The sequence below is a fragment of the Mytilus galloprovincialis genome, chromosome 3 (genome assembly GCF_965363235.1).
Source record: "Mytilus galloprovincialis chromosome 3, xbMytGall1.hap1.1, whole genome shotgun sequence".
Taxonomy (NCBI): domain Eukaryota; kingdom Metazoa; phylum Mollusca; class Bivalvia; order Mytilida; family Mytilidae; genus Mytilus; species Mytilus galloprovincialis.
This window is the reverse complement of record NC_134840.1, coordinates 56,073,332-56,097,655: the sequence shown is the minus strand read 5'-3', so window position 1 is coordinate 56,097,655 and position 24,324 is coordinate 56,073,332. Positions and strand designations below refer to the sequence as shown.

The 24,324-nt window shown below is 32.9% G+C and overlaps 1 protein-coding gene across 2 annotated transcripts in view; it reads left to right on the top strand.

Annotated features, from left to right (window-relative positions):
• Nucleotides 1–12,728: 12,728 nt before the first annotated feature.
• Nucleotides 12,729–24,324, top strand: part of LOC143068385 (muscarinic acetylcholine receptor M2-like) — a 36,529-nt gene continuing 24,933 nt past the window's right edge. For both annotated transcript variants that reach the window (XM_076242392.1, XM_076242393.1), the window contains exon 1: nucleotides 12,729–13,093. The gene's annotated coding sequence lies outside the window, so the exon portion shown is untranslated. The remainder of the gene's footprint in view (nucleotides 13,094–24,324) is intronic.

Below are 24,324 nucleotides of genomic sequence, written 5' to 3'. Positions count from 1 at the left end.
CTGTTAGAAAATGGGATTCCCTCGTCACTCTTTGGTGTACTTGTTAAATCAGCACGTATTCTTTTTCTGTAATTATTTATGTAATTCCTTTAGTAGGAGATATTATGGACATACATGTAATTGTGCAAATCGTGATACAAGCATGAAATTTGGTATATGGGTGGACAAAATGATAATTAAAAAAATTCAGCTGCTGGCCATAAAAAAAATTCTCATTTTTTCAAGATGGCCACCGCTCATTTTGCAAATGGCGTCATATCCAATTGGCTACATTTCGTAAGTCATTAGAAACCTGTGTAAAATGTATAATCCAATGTCAGTTTTGATAAAACTTAAAGAAGGGTTCCGAAAGTACGAAAAAACAATACCTACATGAAGAAAATGAGTGACTTCCGGTCCAAAAATGGCGGCAAAATGTGGAAAATGTCAATTTTGTCATTTCTATCAACTCTACAAGAGCAAGAACTGCTCTTTAACCGGATTTGTGTGTCAAAAATGTCGGTTATTGATTTGGAGATGTACGGCGGGCGGCCGGGCGGGCGGGCAGCACCCAAATGTTGTCCGTGCATTTACTCATCATTTCGGAAGCGTTCAACCAAATCTTTTAAAATTTTAATATGTTGTTACTGACAACAAAATGGAGGTCAAGTTCAATAATGACGATTTTGACTTTTACCGTTCAGGAGTTACGGTTCTTGAAAGTTTGAAAAATGTTGTGTCCGTGCATTTACTCATGAACCGTTCAACCAAACCTTTTAAAATTTTAATATGTTGTTACTGACAACATAACGGAGGTCAAGTTCAATAATGACGATTTTTACTTTCACCGTTCAGGAGTTACGGTTCTTGAAAGTTTAAAAAATGTCGTGTCCGTGAATTTACTCATGAACCAGTCAACCAAACCTTTTAAAATTTTAATATGTTGTTACTGACAACAAAATGGAGGTCAAGTTCAATAATGACGATTTTGACTTTTACCGTTCAGGAGTTACGGTTCTTGAAAGTTTAAAAAATTTGTGTCCGTGCATTTACTCATGAACCGTTCAACCAAACCTTTTAAAATTTCCTATTAGGAGTTTTGGTCCTTGTAATATTGATAAATGCCAGAACACAAATAAATGTTAAAGAATTCGGTTTACTGTCATTTTGACAGCTCTTGTTTTAAGTTCAAATGCATATGTAGTTTGTTTAGAAAGACAGGTTGCTTATCTTATAGTTATCTTACAGTTACAAATACACAAACATGTACACGGAACGCCTGAAAGGTAGCATTTACAGTTACCAAGACAGCTGAATTTCTGGCATCCGCATTTAAAAAAATCATGACATGAGGATCAGCGGCCAGCAAAGAAGTCTATTTTGGTTTCCAGTTATCTTTCATTTTTGGGGTTTTTTTTCTTTAACCCAACTCCTGTGGTCATGTCTTGGTACATGGACCTGTCGAATGCATAAATCCAGACGAGCCCAAACATGTCCACCTTGATGTATGCTTCTCCTTTGATGTGCTCCAGAAGATTAAAATCGTTTGCAAGGAAGCAGCGGCCTTATGATGCTATTCCGCCTACCACAGGTCATCATAATGATTTTGTGGTAGGCGGAATAGCATAATAAGGCCGCTGCTTCCTTTCAAACGATTTTAACAGCAAACGGTGATGTTTCCGTACATGATGCAAACAAATACTTCTATGATGTCCATGTATATGTCTTCATACGAAATCCGTTACATCTGTACTACTTAAAACTACTTTTTACAATCATTTTCAGCAGTATGCTTATCATTGACAATCTTTCTTGTATCTGCTTTTTCACGGTTACAAGGGGATAGCTGGGAAGTATCCGTATTGAAATTGCAAAGTACATTTTCAACTTGAGTAGCATAAACATTTTCATTAGTCTCTAAAGAAGCAATTTTGTCGGCAAGAAACTTGAATAATTCCGTTTTGTTATCATCTTCACAGAGAAAACTATTCCAAACCCTTGGCTTTCTACCAGAATCAACAACTTTCCGTCTAGCACCGGTACTATACCTTTTGTTTTTGTCCCAGCCTTTAAATAATTTATTTAGTGAACAACAAATCAATGTCTTCTCTTGGATACTTATCGAAGGAAGATTTATGTAAGGCAGTATGATATCCTTTACATAATCATCAAATATGTTTGCCCCAAGTGGTGGCAATAAATTAACCATTGCTGCCCCACCAACGATAAATGCGTCAGAATTTGGATCAGTTGATGGCTAATCGCAGAATGTTTAAAGTATACCAATTTGCTGTGATTTAATACCACATCCTGACACATAGACGGAGGAGCAGTTTGGTTTTAATGACTAAAGAAGAAATGAAAAATCTTGAAAAGAGATCGCAATCAGTGTTCATGTTCTCTAGCTTTGTTTTTTGAAAAAGAAGTGTCAAATTTCATTTTACGGCTCTGATATGGAAATGTTCTTTTTCATCTGGTTAAAAAAGCAGATTCTCCTTCGTTTCGCATTTGCTTCAAAAGATCGTGCTGTTTGGGCCCAATATCTTGGAGTTTAAATACATATCTTACCTACTTCTGAATCAACAATTTCCTTAAAAGAGTAAATTTTGTACAAATCTGACAACCCTTCTAGAAATGGATTATAAAACTTGTTCATCACTTTAGAAAGCCTTTAAAGTTTTTCGTAGAGTCTTCATGACGTCGTTCTTCTGTTGTAGAATGACTCAAACCACTAAATCTTTCAAATTCATCTACCAGTCTACTGACTTCTGGTCCAGCTACAATCTTTCGTCTCGAAGGGATCTTCGATAAAACGTATGGTACCAACATCGCCGTTCACGACTTATTATTCTGTGTTTGTGTCTGATTAATTGTAATTAAAGAAATCAACTTGCTTGTCTTACGTACAGTAAAAATTACCATTTGCAAATTTCATAGCCACGTGTGGGTGATGTTGTTGAAGGGAAGCCATATCTTGGATGTAGATGAGTAACATCGAGCATGATTTACACGATCAAGACCAACATTGGTATCATGCTTGATATGGACTGTTTGTAAATTACGATATCTGACTCGTGAAATGAGCGTACTACCGAAGGAGCATGAAGTTCTTTATTCATAATTGAACGCCAGAAATAAACTATGGTCGATATGACTCGCTTTCCTTACACCCGTTGATCCCAGTCATACTTGAACGTCACAGAGTCATGAACTATATGTTCTGTGTTAATGCTTTCATAACGGCTGGCATTGTCAATTCAAGCAAACCACATATGAAGTTATCTGATGCGCGTGTCTATTCCTAATTACATTTGAACATACATGAAAAGCATCTGCTATTCTAGGTGTATAGCAATATATCACTCAGAATTTTAAAATAGTCACCAAAGGCACCAGCATTATATTTTTATATGCCAGACGCGCGTTTCGTCTACTTAAGACTAATCAGTGAGGCTCATATAAACCAGCCATAGAAGTTAAACAAGTACAAAGTTAAAGAGCATTGAGGAACCAAGATTCCAAAAAGTTGTGCCAAATACGGCTAAGGTAATTTACTCCTGGGATAAGAAAATACTTTATTTTTGCGCAAAAATCAAAGTTTTGTAAACAGGAAATTTATTTAAATGACTGTTTAATTGATGTTCATGTCAACACTGAAGTGCTGACTACTGAGCTGGTGATACCCCCGGGGACGAAACGTCCACCAGCAGTGGCATCGACCCAGTGTTGTAAAATAGTCACCAAAGGCACCAAGATTATAATTGAATACGCAAAACAAGCCATTTTAATGTACAATCCACCAAAGATGACGATAAACGTATGTTCTTCGTACAAGTCTGGCCTTTCCAACTGTTTGCCCGATATTTAGAAAATTAACCACCTTTTTCATCTTATCCATCGAATGCTTGATCATTACAACTGAAAGGGCGTTTTTTTCCAAACAGTGGCATCAAAAGCAACACTTCATACTCGAATAGATACTAGATGCCTAGAGGAATGAATGACGATCAAGATATGTTTAAGATATTCAAATCCTCATCTGTTAGATGAACTACGATTTCCATCATTGTGCCCTTGCAGTGCGTGTAATTCGTTCTTTATTAATAAATAGTTTGCGCATGCGCGAAATTGTTAAACGCATGTGTATCATAACCTTAAAAAATGTTATCAAACAAATTCATAACATCATTAGAAATTCAAAAGCTCTAAGCATGTAATTATATAATTCAAATGTGTGTGTGTGAATTTAACATTTTAACCCATGCGCAAACCAAGAACATGTCAAATATTTTTTTCTAGTACAAACGTCACATGTTTAGAAGGTATCCATCAAACCTGGTAGTATTTTTTACTCAGAGACGGTCAAAGAAAACGTTTTCCAGAAAAATAAGTATTTCAATCTAAAAAAAATCAGCCATTTTAGAAAAGGTTTTGGCCATCTTGAAAAAATGAAATTTTCTTATGGCCAGCAGTTTTTTCTTAAAAAGGATATAATAATGATGCTTCGTGCTAATTTTCATGCTTGTATCATCATTTGCACAATTCCCTTGATTTTGCTTGCTAATATCTTCCACTATTACGCTCATATTTTTTGACGTTTTTTTCCCTTTAGGGTTATTTGATTTAATTTTGTTATAATTTTATTATTTCAAAGATATTACTATAAAACTATAGTCTTTTAGGCATTACATATCATACCAGTTTTCATTTATTCTAAAAGAGGGACGAAAGATACCATAGGGACAGTCAAACTCATAAATCTAAAACAAACTGACAACGCCATGGCTAAAAATGAAAAGGACAAACAAACAACAGCACACACGACACAACATAGAAAACTAAAGAATAAACAACACGAACCCCACCAAAAAACTAGGGGTGACCTCAGGTGCTCCGGAAGGGTAAGCAGATCCTGCTCCTCATGTGGCACCCGTCGTGTTGCTTATGTGATAACACATCCGGTAAATAGTCTAATTCGGTAGGTCACATTTATGAAAGGGAAGGGGATTGTAGTTACGACGTAAGGAACATATCCGATATCATTTGTGAAACGGTTATTCCATAACGGTCAACCAACTCGTGATGGCGTCCGTAAAATTTACGAAGGGATGATTTCAACTTCACCATTTGGAACTCTTGGTTTAATAGCTTCCTTGTGAGCAGCAACCCTCTATCAAGAAAATCATGATAGGAAATGCAAGCACGGGAATATCGTATCAGTTGGGAGATATATACCCCGTATGCAGGTGCTGCTGGAATGTTGCTACTTAGAAATGGAAAGTTCACAATTGGAAAGCTGAAATCATCTCTTTTGTCGTAAAGTTTTGTTTTCAACCGACCCTCATTGTCAATTTCTAGATGTAAGTCAAGATATGAGGCCGACTTAACTGTATCTGTAGTGTCCTTTATCTCTTGTTCGATTGGATAGATGCGTTCCACATAGTCCCCAAATTTTGAATTATTTAGTGAAAGAACATCATCTTTGTAGCGAAAAGTAGAGTTAAAGGATATTGATAACTTCTTATCTTTCTTCCTAAGAAGTTCCTGCATGAAGTCAGCCTCATAATAATAAAGAAACAAGTCGGCAAGTAGAGGGGCACATTTTGTTCCCATTGGAATGTCGACAGTCTGTTGAAAAACACGTCCTCCGAACGTAACAAATATGTTGTCAATCAAGAAATCAAGCATCTTGATAATATCAGTTTCAGAGAATTTTTTGTTCGAATCAGAGTGATCCTTTACAAAGTAGGATTTATCCCTCCCTAAGACAAGATACTTGTATCTACGTTGGCCATTCTTTTTTACGAAGCAAAGCAATACCAACTCTTTCAATTTGTCTTTTAGTTTGGAATGTGGAATACTAGTGTAAAGAGTAGAAAAGTCAAATGTTTTAATACTGTTACACGATGAAAGAGAGTTAGATTGTATGTACTCTAAAAGATCTTTGGAATTTTTGAGTATCCATATCTGATTCACGCCCCCTCTAGAATAGGCAGTTTCACAATAACTTTGAAGCCCGTCTTTGATTGCTGATAAAATAGATGTTAATAATTTCGAAAGAGGTTTCGTAGAGCACTTGGAAGACCCAGCAATATACCGTTGTTTGTAAGGACACGTATGTAGTTTAGGTATCCAATATAGTGATGGCAGATCCAGTTCTTCATCTTTGGTTGAAATTCCAAAAGGAACACAGAACAGACCTATGATTATCCAGGATTTCCTCTTTGGTAAGTGTCGTGAGGGTATATGTTGAGTTTCCAAGTGAATTGTCAATACCTAATTCGTTTATCAAGCAGTTAATGTAATGAGTTTTACACACAAAAACGATGTTGTTTGGGGATTTATCTGCGGGGACAACAACATATTTGTCATGGAGGTAGGAAAGATGCTTCGCAACATTTGGGTCTTTAAAGATTGACGTAGCATGGGCATTGATAGACCCATCCAGTTTCTTAATTCTGATTTGTATCAACGACCTCACTGCCTTAATCCATTCGGAAAGAGTGTCTACGTCTTCCTTCTCGCGCTTAGCCCATTGCCTGGCATAATCCTCAACTGAGTCCATCAAAATTTTAAAGTTGTATTTCCAATTGATGGATTTAGGCTCACGATATTTCGGACCTTTCGATAACACATTTCGTATAGAAGTGTTATTAACAATGTTGAGGTCACCAGTAATAACGTGGCCAGCAGGATTATATGTGAATTGGAAACTAGCACAAGTGCAATCAGGAGGTTTAGACTTGAAGTTGTCAATATCGAGATCCTGCAAAACGTGTTTGTAATTGAAAATTTTAGTTGCAATAGGTTTGGTATAGGTATAAGAAATGATTGGTACAGACTGGTCTTTGAAATAAGGAGGTATTTTCGATTGAACTAATTTATGATGAAGGATACTGCCTAAGTTGACGCCATCGAAAAGACATGCTCAAATTAGGAAGAAAAAACGCGGAACTAGTAGGGTTCACCAATACTGTGCGTAACGTCATTACGACAAAATACTGAATAGTTTCACAATATAATGACAATTTATGACCAAACAGTTTGTCAGTGAAAGTTCAAAAGTATCAAATTTATGAAGAATTCACTTTTTAACTAGTTCCAAATGAAGATGCATAATTTACACAAATTATCGCTATCACAGTAAACTCAATCTTACTTTTGGGGAAGGTTACACGTGCCTACCGTTCTCTCTTATTTCCTATGAGTTTAAAAACCCAAACATTTTAAACGACCAGATTTGAAACAAATTTCCCTTGTGGAGAGTTGTCTCATTTGCAATCATACCACATCTTCTTTTTTATATTCAAGGAAACAATAAATTCAGAATCTTCTTTCGGAATCATAGATGTCTATTGAAGCCAATAATCAGTGGTCAGACTCTTTACCTTACATGAAATTCATAGGTAGAACAAATAAAAAACAAAATGAGTCGTGTTTGCCCTCCCCAAAACTCCTGAAGAATAAAAATGTCTGAATAAAATATACTAGAACACACCCGCGAAATCGCGGGCATACAGCTTGTTAACTGTTGTAGGATGATGTTTGTAAAAGATAATTATGTATCATGTATAATTTCAGAAAAGGTATCAAAAGCCCTCTCCCTTTTTCCAAAGTCCGATATTTGTTTCCTTTCTGTTAAATTCAACTATTTTCGTGTTTCTGGCCTCATACCACAATTATTCTTCTCCGTTGCTACAATGCATCTTTTGGTAAAAGTCAAATTAAATCAAAAAATTTGCACCGCTTCAAACATAAAATAAATGTAACTACTTATACATAGACCATTATTAGTCTATAATGTATGCTTCTAGGACAATCGGATCCATCAGTGCTTTTTTCTTTTGATAGCCTTATTAACATGCCAATGGTAGGATATGAATCTTGTATAAATGACTAAGACCGACTAAGGCTAATTTGAGGGGTGGTCGGAGGGGTCCTGATCCCGAAATCCCGGTCTTAAAAACATGAAATCCCGAGATGCAGAATTTAAAGAAATTCATATCCCGAAATACCGAAATCGAAAAATATATTCCCGGATCCCGTATTAATCAATCCCCAGATCCCGAGCTTAAAAACACCCGATCCCGAAGTCCCGAAAAAGGTCCTGCCTCCCTCTAGTCTCTGCCCTAATTTCATTTTTGCCAAATCACTACTTTCACTTTCAACAATAAATTTCTATGTCCCATTTATGTGCATTATGTTTTCTAGTCTGTACATCCGTGCGTTCGTTCGTTCGTTCGTGACGTCCGTCCGTCTGTCCCGCTTCAGGTTAAAGTTTTTGGTCGAGGTAGTTTTTGATTAAGTTGAAGTCCAATCAACCCGAAACTTAGGAAATATAGTGCCGAGGTGGCATCTGTATACTATGGACACATTCTTGTTTCCAAATGTATTATTTATTTTAATATATATGCAACTGGTATGACCCCTTAAATAGTAAACATTTCAAAGAAAACAGTAGACAAAATACAGAGAGGATCTATATATTAAAGTAGCATAATCGTATTTTACATGTAGATAAAACGCGTAAAATAATTGTACTCTCTAAGGAGGTATAACAGTTGTGGTTCTTGCGATCTAAACACAATGATATGGAGAACGCTCTTATTGGCTTATTTATTTTTCGATTTTTGTTATCTATAATACGATTGGTTGTGATAAACCGGAATTCTTATCTATGACTAAAAGTCAGTCCGATGACAGAATCAATATCCGGACTCCTTTTTTGTCGTTTTTCTCCAAAAATAACTCAATCTGAATAATAATAAGAATGGATGACAAATGTGACTATGCATGTTACCTATAGAACACAGAGGCATGGTGATTAATTAATCGTGGAAGGAAGAGAAGCGACACACAAAATGAGGTCTTCTCGTTTAATAGTATAGATACTTTGTAGCATATACATTTGCATTTTAATTTGTTTGGTGAATAAAAGGAAATTATTTGCACATTTTTTGGCCAAGACTATCTGTAACTAATTCAAAAGTGTATTTGCTGCATAGATGTTGATAAACGATTTTAAACAAAAGTTCTCATGACTATACTCAGCGTATTTCTCCTTAATCACGATGTTATATCTTCACCATTATATTTTTGGCAGGACAAATAGCAAAATACCATAAAAATGTTATTTGTCCGGCTTACAGGATGAATAGACATGTTTTGACTATTTGTCCGGCTAGCCGGACGAATGCTAGCCGGACGAATAGCCACTGCCTTTAGATTATGAATAAACGCCAGCACTTTTGGTACTTTCATGTTGAACCAGATCTACTTCAAAACTACAGATAAGAACCCGTTATTTGTAATGTCTACATATATGATGTGATATAAACCCAACCATTTATGTTATGACATTTATGTTTCTTTTGAAGTTATAATCTTTGTCTGTTCATATAGAAATCCCTTTTTTTGTTGCTAAAATGCCATTTCAGATAACGTCTAGTATGAAGCGAAATTGAATTATGGACGATGGAAGTTAAAATGATTTTTAAATCTGATCATGAATTCGATTTATGGAGGTCCTGAAATTTTCCGGAGTTTCTAGAATACAATGATTTTGACTAAATTGCGCCCTATAGTTAAGTAACCCTTTATCTAAATCTAGAAGGGGGGTATCAAAGTCCCTCTCCCTACATTTTTAACATTTTTGATTTCATTATATAATTTTTCCTGACAAAAAAATCATTATATGTGACAGATAAATATGGGAATTGGAATAGAAAAACAACTAGTTATATGGTGTCCACTGCATTGAAAACTGGACTATATTGATTTAGTATTGACCATTTGTTCATCATGTAAAGCACACATTAATACGACCTCCGATAATTTAATGAATTATATCGGTTTGTCTTTTTATCTAACTAAGACATTCAGTAAAAACATAAGCAATAAATACGTTTTATTTATATTATATAGTGTTATTGATGAATGACGAGGTTTATTGCTTTAAGTGCCTCGTAATGTGCTTCGTAGATGTCCAATGAACCTGATGTCTGTCTCTATATTTGCCACATAGAATTATGTCTTTTTCGTGGGATATAGAATAAAGTATGTTATTCATTTCAATGTAGTAGTGGGTATAATCGTAAACGATTTGATTAACTATTTCATTTCAGTTAGCAATTTCTGATAGCCATTGAAAACTGTCAATTCGTTTGTGTATCATCGATCCTTTTTACGATAATTGATATTACTAGTTAATCGGTTTGTTTTTTTCTAACATTGTACTCTCCTAGACACCTTAAATTTTGCTTTCTTCAAACTTAACAAAACGAATGTTCTTGCAACCAGTGATGCCAATCGTTGTAAATGTGTTGGCGCAAGCCATTGCAATGTTGTGTTTTCAACTTACAAAAGATGAAAATTGCAAAATGTAGGCTCATATATTTTCAAACTAAAGGAAATAATCATTGGTTACGCTTGTATTTTATTGAAGATGTCACTGACGATACTTGCACTTTGGTTTTGGAGCTTAATTCCTTTTTAGAAATATTCAAATAAGGTTTAAGAATTTGCAATTTGGTTTAATTAGAGGGTGCGTGATACCAAAATTGCAATAAAAACCACAAGTTGAAGCGAATCAAACCATGGTCAAACGAAAAAGATAAAATAGTTAGTAACAGACCAAATATATTACACAGAAAACAAGATAATGAAAGATGAACCTTACTATTGAAACTTGAGATGAACACCGCTTTTTCGAAAGGGTCAGTTTCTTTATTGTTTGAACTGCTGCTTTACCATCTACGCCTAAAAGATAGATTTTTATTAAAAGAGTGTCAATATTTGGTGAAAGATTGACGATTGTTTTGTTTTTTTCATAATGAGTGCACTTTAACTATGGATTTTTATTTTGCATATTTGCGTTTTAGTTTGTAATCCGGATTTGATTTTGCTTAATCGATTTATGACTATAGAACAGTGATATACTATATAATAGTTGACTTTATCTATGTGTATAAAAGGCAGTAGTTACAGTGGAAACTGTCATATTAGCAACAGTCACAATGGCAACTGTTATATTGACAACAGTCACAGTGGCAACTGTCATATTGGCAACAGTCACAGTGGCAACAGTAGTTTATCGATGTTTAAATCTTGAAAAAAAACAGTTTTGTTATCCATTCGTTTGATGTGTTTGAGCTTTTGATTAAGCCATTTGATAAGGGAATTTCCGTTTTGAATATTCCTCGGAGTTCAGTATTTTTGTGATTATACTTTCTTTTCTTTTAATATACAAACCAAAATAAAATTTAGGGAATGGCAACTCCGAACGGAGCGAGACCTGGTGCGTCGACAGAGTAATGTCTCCTACTATGCATATATCACCCGCCTTGCTAGACTCATGATAGGAATTGGACAGAATTGGCAAATTTGCAGATCAGACGACACAAACACGTCGTATCAGTAAACCATTAACGATGTGGTGGTCGTAATACTTAAGGGGGTAGACCTTGGTTCAGGGAGATAACTCTTTAAGTCAGTTATACGCTTGTAAAATTCAAGTTTCATCAATGTATTTTAAGCATTTATACCTGAACCAGATTGGAAATAATCTATGTAACCTTGGAGCTTAGAATATATTTATGAAAATGGTTGACACAAACGGAAGTTTAAGAGTTATTTCCCTTAATCTACATCTACCTCCTTAAACAGTGTCGATTTCAGTCGTTGTTTCTCATAGCCCAACTGGAGAAGTTTTGCGTTAGGAGGACATATCAATTGAGACATTTAAATGCCAAAAAGCGGGTTTGCTATTACTAAAAATGGAGAGTTGACAATGGGAACACTGAAATCATCTCATTGTTTAACTTTAACTATAAGATATCATAAAAGGTCTTGAGTCTGTATTTGGTTTTGTGATAAATTACTTTTTTTTAATTTCATTTTAAAGTATATAAAGATATGCAATACGATTTTTGAATATTTATATGGATATCGGTCACATGTAAGATTAAACTGGAGTTAACCAATTTACGCTTGGCTTCTTATGACTATCATATATTCAACAGTTAATCGATGAAAGCAAAATGATTCAAAAGGTATCAGAAGACTATTTGATGACTTCTAAATAGTCTACTAACTAGTTCTCAAAAACAGCATCTCAAATTTTACAAATATTCAATGCTAAAAATGATATTATTACAGAACTTGACTGTCCATTCATATACCTTTAATCTGAAGTAAGGTTGCTAGTCCCCAAATGCTCAACGTAGTTTAATTTCGTTCCATATTTCGACCCTCGCTCAAATTGCCTCTCTCTATTACAAAAAGTGTAAAAATTTAGTAGTGTATGATCAAAATCACTGCTATGTAGCATTGGTATGTATTATATAATGCTCTTATGTCACAAATCATAATGTTGTTACAATTCTACGTGCTTACAAGAATAAAGATAATTCACTAAAACAATTTGTCATTCGTTCATGTCACGCACAGAACTATTTCATTATTTACACAATAATTTTAACGTTTAAGTACTGTTTATATCCACATGTACAAGAATATAAGATATTTAAAAAAAAACTCTATACAAGTTTTATTTGCTTTCTGATTAAATAAACTTTTATTCGATACTTTTCAAAGTACATTGTGCTTACTAATTATCCATAAAATTTATTTGCTTAAAATTTAATTTAGGTATAGAAAGTTTATTTTAGAATCACTTTCTTTTCACCTTTAATCCCATTAGTATTTGTATGTTTGAGATAAACTATAATTAACCGTTACGGTCAGACCAAAACGCAGGTTTATAACATTGAGAAAAACTATGATAAATTACATGTGATTATAACTTGAAAGTGTTTAGATTTCATTTAGATATCAATTATAGTCACAATAATTTTGAAGTTAAGATTTTTCACGCGTTTTTGATTTCGATTTTTACAGATTAGGATGCGAGTATTTTCAAGTCCAGGTATTTAGTTGTAATTAACATTTTTGAGCTGTAATACACTGATGAACTAAGACGGAGTAAAATCAATGTGAGAGTATTGGCGATCAGTCGTTGTTGTGCAGTGATGAACAATTATCACATATTGGAACCATCTATCTGGCTACTCTCAATCATACAATTGTATTATTAAGCTGCTATTCATTACTACAGGTAAGAGATTATTTTTCTTTTATTACTTATCAATGTTAGCATTATTTTAGACATTTCCCCTTACCTTGCTCTGTACCTTTGTAATGATTTTTTACTTATCAATTTGAGCATTATTTCAAACATTTGCCCTTCTTCGTTCTGTACGTTTGTAATGACTTTTTTACTTATCAATTTGAGCATTATTTCAAACATTTTGTCCTTACTTTGTCCTGGACTTTAGTAATGATTTTTTTATTATTCATTATTTGTAAAAATTTGCTTTTCTTTAAAACAATTCGTTGACATAATATGGAAATAACATGACATCTGTTTTAATAGTATGATTGATAGCATAATAAATAATCTCACTCTTAAGTTTGACGACAGCGGTCCACTTTTTAAAGTGGATTGTTCTTTACATAACAGCAAAAGAAAAAAAAGATTTACATATTTTTCTACAATTGGAAAAAATATTATTTTGTATTTGTTATCTCTGTAATATATTGCCGATTAGAGTTTTTTAACGTTGAAGTAACCTTGCAAACTGCATAATTTGAGTGTTGCAAAATTTTAATGTAAAAAATCTATCATAATGTCTTGAATTAAAAAGAAATTGAATGTATCTAATTATTTGAAAAAGTCCGAATTCTATTAAAAATCAAGCAAATAAAAGAATAGCATTTCCGTTCTTTTTATAGTATAAAGTAAAGTCACAAACATACCGAACTCCGAGGAAAATTCGAAACGGAAAGTCTCTAATGAAATGACAAAACCCAAAGCTCAAACACATCAAACGAATGGATAACAACTGTCATATTCCTGACTTAGTACAACATTTTCTTAATATGTTTAAAATGGTGGATAGAACCTGGTGTTATAGCGCTGAACCTCTCACTTGTTCGACAGTATTAGATTTTCTTTTTTCATATAATATCAATGCTATTTCCCTATTTTCCTTTACAGACCAAGGATTTTTTTCTCCTTCAATTGTACCCAGAAAATGTCCTGGTTTTTAAGAATGAATAGTATGTATTCCACTCAACTATTTGGTTCTCCAACTTATTTAACATTTATACAAGTCAGTAGTGTTAAAGTATTTGCTTATATAAAAGGTTGTTTTTTTATCTAAAATTGTAATCTGAAAATCTGTAAAACAACACTGTTATTGAACTCGACCTATATACATCAAAACGGCTTATTCCTGTTGTAGAGAATAAATGTGAGTGTAAATGAAAATGGATTGAAAAAATTGTAAATGAAGCACACCATTGCATTCTAAGATTTATACATGATGATGAATTTCTGTTCCAGTTTTTTTCCACAATGGCTGGTGGACTGTAAGTTCATAGAGATATCATCAGCTCAGTGGTCTGTGTTTTGGTATTGACATGATTAACAATAGTTGTTTCTAAAATCCTTCATTACAAATTAAAACTTCCTAATACAATGTTGACATAAGAGAAATTTTGCTATTTTAGGTTTGACCGTTCGTGATAAAGGTAATTCCAGAAAAAAACGTTTATGACGTCGAAATTTATGAAGATCTCTTTTTATTAAATATTTCAAAACAATGTGTTATCTTAAATTTTCGATACAGTCTACCGTTTATTTAATAAGATTGCGGAGTAAATCTATTGTATACTAATTACGTAACAATAACATAGGGGTTTAGTCACAAAATGAGATTGGAAATTGTAATAACAATATAATCTGGTATAACTTATTCCTATACTCTTGTAGAAATCTTGCATCTTGAAGATTTGATAGAGACAATTATCATTGCTTATGACTGTAGCTCGTATGCACATTAATGACATTGTTGTACATACATGATAAATACTGTAGAAAATGTATTCATTATAAATCACAGCGTAAATTTTTATGTCTGCTTTTTTATTGCGAAGGGGCCAAAGTTATCAACTTGTCAAGATAAAAATAAGGAGATGTGTTACGATTGCCAATGAGCAAATCCATCACAGTTCAAATGAAGTGGATGTAAGCAACTATACGGCCTTCAACATCGAGAAAACCCATACCGTATAGTCCGCTGTTTTACTATGGTTTTGTTAATTCAATCTACATAGTTATAGTCCAGTACTCGTATTAAGGTCTACGGTTAACCACGAGGAACAGCTTTTTGTCCCTGTACAGAGCCAAACAACACTGAAAGAAAATGTCATAATATAGGAGACATGAAATGAATTAGTTTTCACTTCCTTCCTACACACCATTACAAAAGAACGAATGACGCGTTATTTTGAGCATAATATGAATGATTGCATTATTTACAGGAAATAATTGCACATCTATTGTTGCTATTGTTCGTAGACTGTGTGGATTCATGACAACTGTCCATGTGAAATCAAATTACCATGAATATGATTATGGTCGATGATATTTGAAGCAGATTATTTTGGATGTCATATTGAGTTTTCCAACGGACTGTATTTTTGGTAAAGATAACACTTACATATGTCAATAAACATTTTTCGTTTTGAACAATCATGGTAAATAAAACATAAATCTATTCTTTTATTCTGAGGAATATGTTATTGATAAACAAAAACTACAACCTTAAACTATTATAATAAGGCACTCTTCAATTTCTCACTTGGAAAAATGTAGTGCACGAAACTGCGATCCAGGGTGTAACTTGTTCCAACTCCGCAGAATTATACATAACAAAAGGATAATTTAATATTGGCTTAAACAAGTGTTAAAATCTTTTATTTATTTCAAAGTAGTTTAGTTACATAACATTTTGTATGCATATATGTCTTACACTCGAAACATTCTAACAAATACATTTAGCAAAAAATATATTTAAGAATTTCAAGGAGACTTTGTTGGCAAATTAAGATCTGTAAATCTTTAGTTTGTGACCCGGATTTGTTTTTTCTCTATCGATTTATGAGTTTTGAACATCGGTATACTACTGTTGCCTTTATAGGGACATACAATCGACCAAAAGCACAGTTCTAACATTTTTCATTTACTTAACGCCTTCTAAAGTGCAACTATACGTAAAATCTATTTGACCAAGATTTTAAACTAAAGCTATGATCCTATACAAAAATTACTTTTGTGTTACACGTTTCATCTTTTCAACGGTCTTTTTTACTGGCATTGAAACCACAAAGAGATCATTACCAAACAATGCTTCAAGTTTGTTTAAGGATGTTTCATGCTATTGGTTTTGACTTTTTGTTAGGTATTCAGAATTCTCTGGTTTTATGTTGTGTCATTTAAAATTTTGAATGCTAACCCCTTCATTTCTTTTCATATAAATTTATTATCATAAAGTTAAAAAAACATTTTTGAACATTTCATCAAATCCTTGTTATTTTTTTAATGGATTTTGAAAGAGAAAATGTGCCAATGTTAAATTATGAAAAATCTATAGAAAATCATTTCCCGACAAATTTTCGATGATCTCCGATGGCTTATATCTGAAAAATGAGGACAATGACCTATAGTTTCGTTTTGCTTTTTAAGTTTCATTATTCATATGCTATAAATTATTTATAGTTTATAAAAAATCTTGTTATTTTAAAACTTATTATAACGAACTTCCTATAACATTAATGTAAGACATAAGTTCTTGTATTGATAACGGTTGGAAAAACGGATTAAAATATTACTTTAATTTGAAACTTTCATGAATATAATAACTAATGAATGAAATTTTCTTAAATGAAAAACAAATGGTCCAAAGCTAACAAAACAAATTAATAAATACCCATCTACAGTTACTTGTTCTCTAATTCATCTCTGATGGTAGGGTTACTCCATTGATCAGATACCGCGCTATTCTGACAGGAAGAAATTAGCACAGTTACACTTAAGGATTGCAAATTGACATTCACAAGCTTTATGAAGATGAATGTCAGTATAATGTTTTGTTTATTTGTTTTTCTAAACAGTTTTACTGTAGGTTTTTTGTTCAACCTATTTATGTAATGTAAGATTTTGAGAAAATAATCATTACAAGAGGCAAAATCATATACACATCCAACAATTTTAAAGTGTGAAGAGAGTCAATCAGCCTTATATGCCGTCTAACATAGCAGCTCTATCATATGAGTTACAAATTGCTACTTCAGGCTTCATCAATGCTATAAAACTAAATATTAGTGCTGGTACTGTACGAAATACTTTTAGTGATACTATACTATCCAATTACTGTCTAATAAACCTACATATGCTAATATTTCATTCTTTAGGCTGTACGAGAACAAAAGAGTAATAAATCAAATAGGTCCATTCGACGAAGAATTGCGGGATTTTATTTTTACTCCCACTTGAATACTAGACTGTGTTGGTTGTGCCTAGATATATAGATGAAAGTAATCTTTAACCTGTAGAGACCTATGCACTTTCCCTAAACGAGGTTTTTGGTTTAATGTCCCCATTTCGACAAAACGTGGCCGAGTATTTATATATCCTGCATAATAAGACAGAAGCTCAATACGTGGAAATCGTTCTCATAAGGCTATTTATTTGGAGAAGTAAATGAAGTCTTTGGATACAGACTATGCGAAGTAAAGCAATGTTCACGTTTTTATTTGGAGAATATTAGTGCTTCGAAGAGGCTCTTGGACGTTTTGCTACCATAAACCAAGTATAAATTACTTCTGTGCTTAAGCTATACTCACTCTGAAGTTATTATGTATTTTGATAACAGCAAAATTTTTTAAGTTCAGTTCAGGACGTCTGTTTCTATGTAATTCAATTTAGGTTTATACAAGTACGTTTCCCCCATTATTTTAGTTTTTGTATCATTTTTAATAATACATGGATTATCGCTTATTCTGTAGGATGGAAAGTACGAGCAACTTAACCCACAGAACATCTGTAAAACACACGATCTTATAATCATTATTGTGCTCCTTACCATGGTTTATCGTTCTATCAAAACATCGAAATGCTTAAGTAGAAACATCTTTTCATACATAGAGCTCTTTGCTAGACTGATTAACAAATTAGAATTATTATGTTGATGGTCATTCTGGCGTTTATAATTTTTATCTTATGACCCAGATTTGCAATACTGATACATATCATCTATCTATCTAAAAGAGGTCGTGTTTGTCTATATTTGTAGATACAAATGCTATATATTCTATTTAATAAATTTGTAACAAGATAAACGTCGATGAGATAACAACCCTAACAACACAAGTTCACCAAAATAGAACCCCAGAGGTCAGTCCCCGGTTCTCAGTGATAGACAAGAATACATACAATCGATTGCAATCATTTACTGTTCCATTTTATATTTTGTGCAGTGTTGTAATAATATCTCCCGCATTGTATAAACAAAGTTATATCTCATGAATTAGCATTGGTTTATAGACAACCTTCCTCTTATCTATCCTAGTGATCCATGCATTGAATTTTGATAGTTGAAATTATTTTTGGTGTTTCTAGATGCAAAATGTTTTTTCGCCCTTAATCTAGCAAACGCCCAGCTACATATAGTATATACTGTACTTTGAGTTATATAGAATAAACTTCTATCTAGAACATGAGAAGTCAGTTGAAATTAAGGATGTATCTCCCTTATGTATTTTGATTCCTTGCCCTGGTTTGGCTATACTTTGGTTCCTTTATTGTGTAATTACAACTCTTCAGTGTTTGTATTAGGAAAATATTAACCAGGCCATTACCGAAGTCATAATTAATCGATTTGTGCATCTGGTGCAGTAAAATTGTTTTATTTGGATTTTATAAAAAAAAATGCTCATTATATCTTATCGCATGAAACTCATGGAACATCTGACCTGACTGAATACAAGACATTCACCTTCACCGAGTTTTTAAACGCATTATATATTTGATACATTGCAGAAAATTTACATTTCATAATGCTTGATGCATCAAGCGTTTTTTTTTTTTTTTTTTTAACTTTTAATTCATTGTTGTATACGCTATGGAAATTATTTACCAAAAGTTGGCCTATTTGGTAAGATTTTTATTTTGGTAAATATTTTTTTATAAAAACTCTATTCTAATGTACACCGAATACTGTCAATGTCATTGAATGAAAAACTGACCCATAAGCGACAACAAATCTGTCTTTACAACAAATTTGACAACCAATTGTCTGTTTGAGATGTATAAGTACATATTCACGTCCGGTCATTAGATATAGGAAGATGTGGTATGGGTGCCAGTGAGACAACTCTTCATCCAAGTCACAATTTATAAAAGTAAACCATTATAGGCTAAAGTACGGTCTTCAACACGGCTCACACCGAACAGCAAGCTATAAAGGGCCCTAGAAAATACTAGTGAAAAAACATTCAAACGGGAAAATCAACGGTATAATCTATATATAAAAACAAGCAACGAGAAATACTTATGAACTATTAGATAAAGTTAACTAAAGTCATTTAAAGAGAGAATGGGTGTAAAAATTCGTCAAACAATAACACTTCCTTTTTACTGGGTCCTTATCAAGTGGTATTTAAAGTGGACAAAAATCTTTTCGTAGTAAAAGTGCTTGTACGAAAGCAGAAATCCGACATTGATGTGTTTTGTTCTGTCATGACGACCCTCAGATTTTTGTAAATTTATTATTAGTACAGTACAAATATTGCAATCATTTCAAACCACTTAAAATGAATGAATTTATAGTTTTGCTTAAAAATGCATTGTTACTAATTTTGTGTGAAAGAAACTCATTGAAAGTGCTACTGAGCACTTCATAAGTGTTCTTGTAATATACGATAGGTAGTATAATTAGTTAACGGACGTCAAGGTTTTTTATTAATGCACACAGATGAAGTCGTGATCTTATAACATATCAAACAGATCATAGACATAGCTATCTTTATCTAGAGTATCAGAAGAACACACACACGAAATCTATACTGGAGATCAAATTGTGATGTATTCTGGACTGTCCGTGATAAGGAAACCTTTTGTATCAGGTGTTGACATCACAAAACGTGCAGACATGTCGACTCGTTCTATAAAGTATACACGCGTGTCGAATTAGACCTACAAAGTATTTGTGTACAATTTAGAGTTTAGTATGGCGTTCATTAATCACTGAACTAGTATATATTTGTTTGGGACCAGCTGAAGGACGCATCCGGGTGCGGGAGTTTCTCGCTGCATTGAAGACCTGTTGGTGACCTTCTGTTGTTGTCTGTTCTATGGTCGGGTTGTTGTCTCTTTGACACATTCCCCATTTCCATTCTCAAATTTATTGTGGTATATTGTGTTCATTGTCTTCCTATTGTTAGTAGTTGTCATTTTTTTTCGATTTATGTAGACAGGCAGCGGTCGAGATTTCTTTTATATATACCAGCTTAGAAAAATGTTAAAAGTATTTTAGCTACTTTAACTCTTTTAATTTGCTCTTTAGGGGACTAATATTGTAAATAATTATACGTCATCAAGGATCGCCCAATAATGGGACACTGAATTCATGTGCTTCAATTGACTGGTAGGTTAAGGTTTTAATAACTATTTTTGATAGATGGATCAAAACTGGGGTAACTTAAATAATAATAAAAAAAAAGTAAATATTTATTGATTTATTGACAAGGCCATGTAAATGCCCCCCCCCCCCCTAAAAAAAAAAAGCCGCATGACCCTATGCTTTGATTGTTGCGAAAAATGGGGCTGCATTTGAACTTGAATGAAATATGAATGCTTCTAATTTCTCAAGGTAAACTATGTATAAATTTAATTTAAAAAATAGATTTGCATGCAGTCAATGTATTTTTTTTTAACTGAAGTTGTCCGTTTACGAAGAAGATGAAAAGAGCTAGATATTTCTATATATTATGACAAAAACATCGTGTAATGATAAACTTGGAGTTTATCTGTATTGTACTTTTGTTTATCTTTAATCAAGATAGAAGTATTTACGTGTATTACTTATGAATGAATGAAGGCGGTATATCTGATCACTATAGTTAACCATTGCTTTATACAAATGACCGACACAACCTTAAAATGCAATCATGTATATTAGTTTTTTTTTATCTTGTGTAAAAATTATTATGCGGCGGAAATGGAAATTGTAGTGAGTTTTTCAAATTGCAGTTAAATCTGTGGCGTATTAACAATAATCAGTTGGGCTGCATGTAAAATGAATATAAACATGCAACCTTCTGTCAAATGTATATGACAGAAGATTGACGTATATTAGGACATTTGAAATGGATAGAAACCCGATGTAAGTTATAATTTCATATAAGTTCAAGTACAATGCAACAAACTTTAAAACATTATTGACTATATAGGCGAAGAAAACCGTTTTGAAATCATCTTCTAATGTGCCTGTATCATCTGACAATCTAGAACCTGTGTAAATAATAGGAATACACAGTCGACATGTCTTTTGTGAGTTGAGACACTGTAACATATGCATCTAACAACAAAACCGTCATGTGATCTTAGAACTTATGAAGTAATGATTCCTGTGCTTGTACTTTATTGCCATGTTGGAGTATATTTTGAAGTATTGACAAAATCTCATCAGACTGTAATATATCTTCCACAAAAATATGCGTCTGAATGAATGTTAGCTTTTATATATATTTTTTTCTCTTTTTCTCCCACAAATGCAGATCGAACCGATCCTGGGGGTATTGCAATACTAGGCTTTTTATGATACTTTTGTTTTAAAGATCATTCAAACTAAGTATATATGTGCGTTTAAAATCAAAGAATGAGTATCATAAGCCAAAACACATGTATATTTGAATATAGTCATCAACAGCAAACATTGACCTTTTCTTTATACATCTTTTTTTATCAAATAAATCAGATATTGCAAATCAACTTCATCAACGATTTATAACATTAAGTTGTTTTGTTTGTTCGGGTGTGCGTGCGTGCGTACATGCATTGAAAGTGGTATTTATATATCAACAATTTGCAGGCGATCCATAGAACTTATTCCAATATTTTATGCATTAACAACCTTAATTAATATTACTCCCCACATATTCAATGGTTTCAGATACTAATAACTTCTCTGTAGCCATTGAATGCTGGTTTTATTCTAAATTCAATAAGTGGAAAATTCTCAGTCGTCATTGATACATTTTAAATCTAGATCTTTATAAATATCGTATAATTTGAAATTTGTTAAGCAACTAAATAGCTGTTTTTCGAATGAAATTAAAATAGTAAATAAGGAATATATAGCATATTTTAAAGGTATCCTGCAGCGATGGCGTTTTTTATTCATTAGATATTATTGCATTACAGATTTAATTTATCAATGTTGACGTTATTAGATAGTGATTTCTTTTGCATTCAGCCTAATCAATAACAGAATGTTGATGGATGGCAGTGCGCTCGTTCTGACGTGGGGTGAGCATTAGATCTTACTCTCTTTGGATCGAAAATGAAAGAAGACATTATAGGTAAATGAATTGTACCAAAAAAAGGTCGTATTCTCTGACTTCTTTTTGGAAGATAACACATTCTTATAGGGTCGAACAAAGTTTAACTGTCATTCTGGATATTTATAACAAACTACAGAACTAATTGAACAATATAATCATAGCTGATAATCCTGGTTTGTTAATTTGTTATTCTCTTTGAATAAGATTGTGTGTAAATATCCAGAGGCAAATGACACATTCAAACCTTTATTGGATGTGTTAAAAATCATGCAAGTTCATGACCATATAATACAGCGGCTGATTTTTCCATCTTCTTGTTTGTCAATATATGGTGTATGGTGTTTATGCTCAGGTCTTTAATAATCTCTGTTGAAATAATTGGTTCGAAAATATTTATTTCACTGGTTTATTTTCCTCTGTAGTATTTTTAAAAAGTGTTTGATAATTGGTATGTCAATTTCTTGATATCGCTAAGATATCGTTCAAAAAGGAACTCTCGCCGCGATATAGCCTTTTGCGCCGATGCAATGATCAATCAATCAATTAATCTTTCTTTTTTCAAATGAGTGTCTCTCTGAAATGACTCGTTTTGTGTTACATTCAAATGTATTCAATGACATTTACATTTGCATTTCGATTTATGAATTTTGTGCAAACTTACAAAATTTGCTTTCACATAATTGGTTTGGACAATTTAAGAACGTATTAAAAGATCAAAGGTTTACAAGTGCATTAGTTTACTTCCTTTTCTGGAGCTAATTATTCTTAACCATATTGACAAAAGCCTGACAAATTGTGTAGATTTAATTACAGCTGAATTTGTTGTTAAGAAACAATTTCAGTTTCTCGGTTAAATTATGTTATACTCATACTATATATACTTTGTGACTTTGGAAAAAAATGAAGTTTCTCTTTTTGTAATTTGTACAAGTTAATTAAAGACAAATTTTAAAAGAGTTACACTCCATTTGAGTACTTTATTGCAATAATGTAGTGTAAATCTATGAAGAACCAACTCAGTACAAATTAAAATCAGTGCAAGTGTAGAATCTTTTGAGTGCGTTAGGAGTTTTGGTCTGTGTTAACGGCCTCAATAGACAAATTGTAACTTGAATGAACAAAAAGCCATAACAGAGAAATTAGCCATTTTTGCATCTGTTTGAATTAATTTATTTGTGACAAAAGATACTCGAGAAGAAACACGTCAGGGTCCTGGTAGGATTTGTGTAAACATTTAGATATTGATTTTTACCTGATGAAATTACCCCCGCAATTTGATATTTGAGCGAAGTAGATAAGACTTTCAATTTAACTGTGAACATGAATAGCACATATGGTACTTGTTGTTCTTCCAAAAGTTAATCTGTTCGTCTATCAGGTGTGGGCGGATAATTATAACTTATAATTCATCTTCATCTATAGACTTATATAGCCTGTTCATTTTTAGTAGTGTATATCATATGTTAACCTTTTGTTGTTGTTAAGATTAGTCATGAAATACATCATCTATGTCATATGATGTGAACATTAAAAGTTTCCTAAGGTAGAAACCCAATAGGTTTTCTTGGCAGAGGGTTGCTTTGTATTTAAGGCCTATATCATCATTTAGATCATTATCTATAAAGTTTAAATCACAAGCGATCATTGAAAGATGGTCATTTGAACCTTACCTGTAAGCTTATGCTTTTGATCAAAGAGAGGACACTGTGAATTACCATTCATTGAAGTCATGAAATATGCATATGTTCTATATACCCTGCTGAAGCACTTCAACGTTCCCACTCAGATTATTTTGTCTTCACGCATGTATTTTTTTCTAATGATCGCCGTTTCTATTAAAGTCGTTAGACTGTTATTACATGTATATTATTATCTAGT